This window comes from Cynara cardunculus (genome assembly GCF_001531365.2).
Source record: "Cynara cardunculus var. scolymus isolate 2C chromosome LG 12, CcrdV1, whole genome shotgun sequence".
NCBI lineage: Eukaryota > Viridiplantae > Streptophyta > Magnoliopsida > Asterales > Asteraceae > Cynara > Cynara cardunculus.
The window spans coordinates 224238-231847 of NC_037539.1; positions in this window are offsets into that span (position 1 = coordinate 224238).

Genomic DNA, 7610 nt, shown 5'->3' on the forward strand with positions numbered 1-7610 from the left:
TTATGCATCATAACAATATCATTTCTATATTACCCCTATGATGATTATGGGCCTCCCTAAATATAATTAACAAAGTATTTGGATGATTTTAGACCCCGAGATACCCTTCAATGATATAAATAATCTTAATCATATATCTTTATGATATTTATATAACCTGTCTCGTAACATTTAGTCTTTTTTTTTTAATCGTATGTATAATAAATAACGCAATTATAATGTCGATTGAATTTGTCTTGATGAGAATTACAAAATTCTCAATGTTTGCATTTTGTTTTAGATGTCCATATCTTGTTAAGAATGAGGAGGCAAGCAACATTTTACTATTTTCTATCTTGTTGGTCCCGTAAGGGTCTACAGAGAGGAACAACAAATCTATTTTTACTATTTTGAATTTTATTTATTTTTTTGAACATCTTTAATTAAAATACTCGTTTTTTTCTATTTTCTCTTTGTGAAACCCAATCTCTATACCCTCCGATCACCATCTTCAGCATAACCCTCAACCACTCAGGCTCCTCAATACCCATTTGCAGATTCTCACAAACTCCCACTTGCATTAACAATGAAACCATTTTGTACAATCCATTCGATGACACAACTCACACAAAAACGATTGGTCCAACCCATCTCTCATGAAAATTGAAACACAACTCACGCATAAAACTTTTGTGCAACCAATATATGATGAACCACAATTCATCTCCAACGATGAAATACACATCGATAATGAAACCATACTAATCAAACTCTCTATCACTAATACATCTCTCCACCTCAGTTAAACAAAACTCAAGCAGATGCCTTTGATTTTTTTTTGTCCTTGTTAGCAAAAGAGGAAGGGGAAAGGTTTCTGTATATACATAAGAAAAAAAAGAGGGGAAATGGTGGGGCTAGCCCGAAGAAAAAGATGGAGGGGGGAGGTATATTTTTTTTCCTAATTAATGATCAACTTCGTAATTCTCACCAAACCATTAGAAACCAATAACCATAAATCGCTCTGAAATTTTTGGTTGGTGCGTGGAGATAACAAAATAGAAAAGTGTGCATGTGGATCCTTCTCGGTGTTGAACTTGTATATGAAATAAACAATTTTTATTAGTATAAGTAATAAATTACAGAGTGCATTGCATTTTTCGTCCTTGTGGCTTGAATTTTGTAATGTATCTCATCCCTATTGGTTAGAGACGAAGGTACTTAACTTGAATTGAGATCTTATGTTCCGAGTAGGCTTTCGTTTTCTTCCTTCAATTGTGTGGTCCATTTATATCTATATCTCCACGCCCCAATTCTAGCACCTATGCATCGTCTTTCTTCTTCTTACCAAAATTATTACAACACATACTTTCTTTCTATAAACTATCACCATATTTAAGTCTAATATGTACCTAAAAAAGAAATAGAGAATAAAAAAAAAAATACATCAGTTCATTCATTTTAATTGTATAATTCTTATTGAAGTTTAGCTCATCCTAACCCAAACATTTAGTTGGGTTGTTTATGTTATGTATTCAACCCGAATGTGTTCACCCCTAGCATTATCAATTCTAAAGCTAATTTTTTTAAATTATAACAACTTTTAATTAAACAAATTATAATAAAAACAAATACTTTGTTTTATACAATGTGGCATCTATATCACTATAGTTTTTGGGTGTTTAATTAAATATTTAAATTAACAAACTATGTTCCGCCATAAAACATGTGAATATACTAATTATAGGTATTTGAGTTTTTTTAATTTGGTTCTTCAAATTTATAATTTACATTTATATGAGATTTTAAAGATCCGGTTAAAATTCAAAAAAACCCCATATCAATATTAAATTAACAAGAATAAAGTGCACTTACTTGACTAAAGTAATTATGTTAAACATGTCTTTCTTTAAAAAAAAAAATAAGTAAAATCTATTTTTATTTAAAACAAATAAAAAGTGAACCTTTTACTTAAACCCGATTTATTCATAGATATTTTGTAATTGTATTCCATTCGATTTAAAATCAACGTGTATGATGAAGCATTATATGAAACAAACATTTGAACAAGCTTCATGAGCTTATTCGTTCCGATTTGTTCCATTTATAGATCAAGAACTCCATTCTTATTAAAAATCGAATATATTTCATTCTTTTTATTGACTTATTATTATTTATTCACATATTATTACAATAATTCCTATAACATTATTATTATTACACTACTATATATAACATTTAGCCAGTAGGAATAAAAATCTTCTTGTGGTAACGGAGGTTCAAATGCGGTGACTCCAGACTATTTGTAAAGCAGGTGATTGTCTTGGGATTAGTCGTCTCGCATAGCAGGTTGAATATCCAAATTAATGGGAAAAAAAACATTTAATTAAATAATACAGTATATTTAACGAAATATATTAGATTTTCTTAAACAAATAACACTATATTTATAATTGCATAAACATATTAGATTGTTTCATTTATTTATAATTTATTTTATTTTTTCACTAGAGTTATAAAATAAAAATATCTATATTTATTTTTTGTTATATTAAACCTAAATGATTGGTTTTGTTTATTTCAATTACTACTTATTTTAATATAATGAAATATATTAGTTGATTGTTTAGTGGGTAAATTGTACAAAAATGTACTTCGTTCGAATTCCTGTTTTATGTAATTTACTTTCAAAGTTTTCATTTTAATATATGAAATATGACCTCTTAAACTTTTAAGTATCCAAATAACCGGTTAATTTACTGGCAAAGTGAATTATATGGATTTTTTTTTATTGAAATTAGTTTTTTAAAATTTCATTTCTCATTAACTTATTTTTTTTTATTTGTAGTACCAGTCAAATCAATCGTCTTACCTTTTAGAGCTAGCTTCCTAAAACATTTCACCATGTTCTTGGCACTCCATATCCATAGCAGTTCACCATGTTCTTCTCGTTCGAGATTCTTTTTTGTTATCAAACTTCTCAAAAACCTCAACCCAAGTTTTTCTTTTTCTTTTTCTTCTTCTTCCTCTTCTTCTTCCTCTTCCTCTTCCTCTTCCTCTTTTTCCTCTTCTTCTTCCTCTTCTTCTTCTTCTTCTTGTACATCCATCAGGGTTCTTCCAGTAGCTAGGAAAGGTCTTCATACGATAATGGGAATGTCTTTGTCAGCTTCAAAGTCTATGATGATAAAATAAGCTGGGAAAATAAACTTATCAACCTGAACTAAGACATCCTCAATTTTTCCTTTATGATAGGCTATGAACTTATCAGCTAATTGTAGAGTCACAGTTGTAGGTCTAACTTCACATATGCTTAGGGTATTGAAGATAGATAAATGCATGAGGTTTATACTAGCACCTAAGTCACAGAGGGCTTTTCCTATTTCTTTTTCTCTAATTGAACAAGGGATTGTAAAGCTTCCAAGATTTTCAGCTTATGAGGGATTTTACTGGACAACAAAGCACTGCTTCCGTCAGTCAGAGCTACATCTCATACTCGGTCAACTTTTTCTTTTTACTTAAAATGTCTTTTAGAAACTTTGCATAACTTGACATCTGCTCAACAACCTCAACCAAAGGTACGTTTATATGTAACTATTTAAAAACATCAAGAAATTTTCTAAATTGTAATTATTCCTTTTGATTCCTTAACCTTTGGAGATAAGAAATAAGGAGTGACTGCAGTAGGATAAATAGTCTTTTGAAGAGCAGGTGTTGAAATGGTGTTCAAAGGTGGTTCTACAATGGATTATGATTCAATTCTACAAGGGATCCAGAAAATGACACGTGTCACTCAAGTTACTTATTTATTATAAGTATAGATTAAAATGTGTTATTTAGATGATTTATTGTACAAATGGAAACTAGTGTTTGACGCATGGTGACAATAATCTTTTTTTTAAATTATTGAAGTTAGCTAAATGAGTCGATGATCACATTTATATATTAAACTAATAAGAATCAATATTATCTTTGATATATGAATCTACCTTATCACTATTGGTTGTTCTTTTAATATATATATATATATATATATATAATTTAAATTACAAAAATGAAATCTTTTAACGATTAATGTGGTTGAAAATATTTTAAAAATAAATAGAATTTGAAAAAAAAGTTTCAACAATTGTATGTTGAAAACATTTTAATGTAAAATAAGAATGAGAAAATAAAAGATGAATATGAAARATGGTTTTTCATTAAACTTGGTTTCTCAATATTCCATGAGGAGTAGTTATTGTCAACCAAACTCTAAAACAATTGTTAAAAACATATTGTTGGTTCTATTGGAAAAAAAAACTTAAGAAAAATGTAGAAGACATTAGTTAAAGAAAACCTCTAAAATCCTAACAAAATTAAGAAGAATTGCATACTCAGATTAATCGTCTCGAAATAAACCTGAAAAAAAATATAACCATTAAAAAAGGGCATATTGAAGTTTGGTGATGCTACATGAAAAATTGTAACAAAAAAACTTCAAAAATCTCAATAAAAGTCAAAAGGAAAGCATACACACATTAGTTTTCTCAAAGTATACTTGAAAAAGATAACCATTACAAAAATATATTGAAATTTGTTGAGGCTACATCATGGTTTGTAATACTTCCAAGATTCTATCATCAGACGATTAATCGAACCATTGTTGCCATGAAAACTTTAAAAGTGTTGTCAAGAACAAACTCTCCGTTTCATTGAGAAAACTTAAGAAAATCATAGAAAAAAAAGTAAAAAAAAAATCTAAAATCCCAACAAAAATAAAAAGGAACGCATACCTGAATTGGTCTTCTCGAAATAAACTTGAAAATAGATTTGTTGAAAAGTAACAATTTATGAAATGAAAAACAAATCAAGATATGGAGATGAAGAAAAATGAAATGAAAAACAAATCAAGTGATGGAGATAGAGAAAAAAAGATTGAATGATGAACAATTTATGAATAAGAGTTAGGGAAAATGAAAAGATTATGTTAAATGCAAACATAAATGAATAATCAATGTTTATAGAAATTAGAATGTGAAACTAAAAAAAAAAAATTAAAGGAGAATGAATGAAAAAAAAGATAATAAATTTCCAACATTTAGGAGAAGCCAAGTCATCAACCTTGGTTTCTCCTTTAATATATATATATATATAGAAATGAAAAGATTGTGTTAAATGCAAACATAAATGAATAATCAATGTTTATAGAAATTAGAATGTGAAACTAAAAAAAAATTAAAAGAGAATGAATGAAAAAAAAGATAAATAAATTTCCAACATTTAGGAGAAGCCAAGTCATCAACCTTGGTTTCTCCTTTAATATATATATATATATATATATATATATATATATATATATATATAGATTATTTGATATAAGTGCATTTTGGTGTATTTGGATTTATAAACCGTTTGCAAAAAGGATGTTTTCGTGTTATGAGGCATTATGGAAGAAATAAGAATATGATTTCATCTGGAAAATGATTTATCTCAGTTAATGATGGTTTCTTAAGTCAATCATACTTTTGAAGTATGTATTTGCATAAACGACGGTTAAATAAGTTTGATTGGTTTTGATCACTTGTATGAAATACTCAATTGTGTTGTTGAGCTTTTGTCTCATTTGACTTTAATGAGTCTTGGGGACACTCGTCCGTTTTCAGAGTTAAGATTAATGGTCAATAAAGTTATTTTTCCGAGTTTTATCTCTGTTTTAAGAGTTTTCTCTTAATTATTTGAGTGTTATGCTGGTAGATTGTTACCCCTAAAAGGTTTATATGCTTATCGACTATTCTGTAAACCTATGATACGTCAGTATAAGACAAATTAGTATCAAACATATCATTTTTTATTATTATATAAAATTAGACTATGTATGAATCAATGCATGTAAGTTAAAATGTGAAAGGCACAAATCATAAACGAGTGAGTTGCTTGACAATCAACATTGACATACTCGAGAATAATATATATTTGTTGTTCATGTTATGTAAATTTATACCAACCTATTCTATCTATCATATAGGTTGTTAATTTGACAAATGCTTATACAATAAGTGTTTATCGGGTTAGTTACCTTCAGGGCCGTCTTTGGGGGAGGGCGGCACGTGCGTACGCCCAGGGCCCAAAAATATCAGGGATCCAAAATTTTCTCTTAAAATACAATAATAGTTTAAAAGAATTTAATAAATCAAAGAAATCAAAAAATTGTGGTATATAATAAGAGGCAAAAAGAATTTAATAGATAATAAGGGCCCAAAAATATATTAACTAATTACATTTGAGAAGAAAAAAAAAAAATTTGGTCATTCATTATATACTATTGTTTATTGTCTCTCTAATTTTTTTGTCTTCAACAATGTCCAATGATATTGGTTATTCCTATCTCTATATGCTTGACTGTTTTCGTGCTTCAACAATTCAATGTTAAGATCATGTGCTTCCTATTGCTATATATTTTTGTTAGATATTTTTATCAATTTCTGATTCTATTGACTATTGCTATTTGGTTATGTTATTCTAATTGTTTTTGTTGACAGTTGTTATCTATTTTTGCTTCACATAAAATATTTTACTATTGTTTGACAATCAATCTGTTCTTATAATTTATGACATGTTTCGTGGTTTTGTGATTAATCAATAAAAAAATTCTACTAGATATATTTAGTAATGTCTCTTATATATGTCATGTTCTATAAACTTTTAATCTTAACATCTTATTTTAGTTGAGCAAAAGAAGAAGAAAAATAAAATTATCTTTTTATATAAAAATAACACATATTTTTTGTTATGAACTAAAAAAATTATTACTTTTTATAAAAATTTATCAACCATAGTTTCTATACTCTTTGTTTCAAATTACCTAATAAGAAGTACGTAAACTTTAAGCACTCTCTTATATTATATATAATAAAGGTAAATAAGATTTCTTTCCTCATTAAATTATTAACATTTATTGTACTCAAATTTATACTAATAAAAACATTTACTGAATTTGTTTTCGTACTTACCAAGGGTCACTACAAGAAAAATGAGTTTTGACGATGCGCCTTTTAGCGAGACATGTTTTCACCACAAGTTATAGCGACGACATATTATTGTTATATACTCATTCTGATCATAAATGGACTTTTAGCGACAAAAAAGTCGTTGTTAAAAGGCTTATTTCTTGCAGTGGACCCTGTTTTTAGGTTTGCCCAGTGCCTATAAAATGTCAGGATCGGGGCCTGGTTACCTTACTGGGTGAGTATAGTAAGAACCGAGAACATTGCATAATACGATACAAGACAATGATCGAGAGTCTTAACTACTCAATAAGTGAAGATGACGACTCTTACGCAGTAAACACTCACCAAATGATAGAGGTACACTAACAATCCATAAGCGTTTGATAAATGACCATCTTTCTTTTGCTAAAATATGAGTATTTCATCAATCAATTATCAAACCTATAACATCAACTATATATAATTGGTAATTTGTTACGTGTTTAGTATTGAAGATGGTTTCTTCTTTTACATTCATTGGGTATACAATTATTTATAGAAATGTAGAATGCAACATTTATGTTGTTGTTTTATGGATGAAAATATTAGTAAACAAGTGTTGTGTTATATATGATAAAATAAGAGAATATATATATATATATATATATA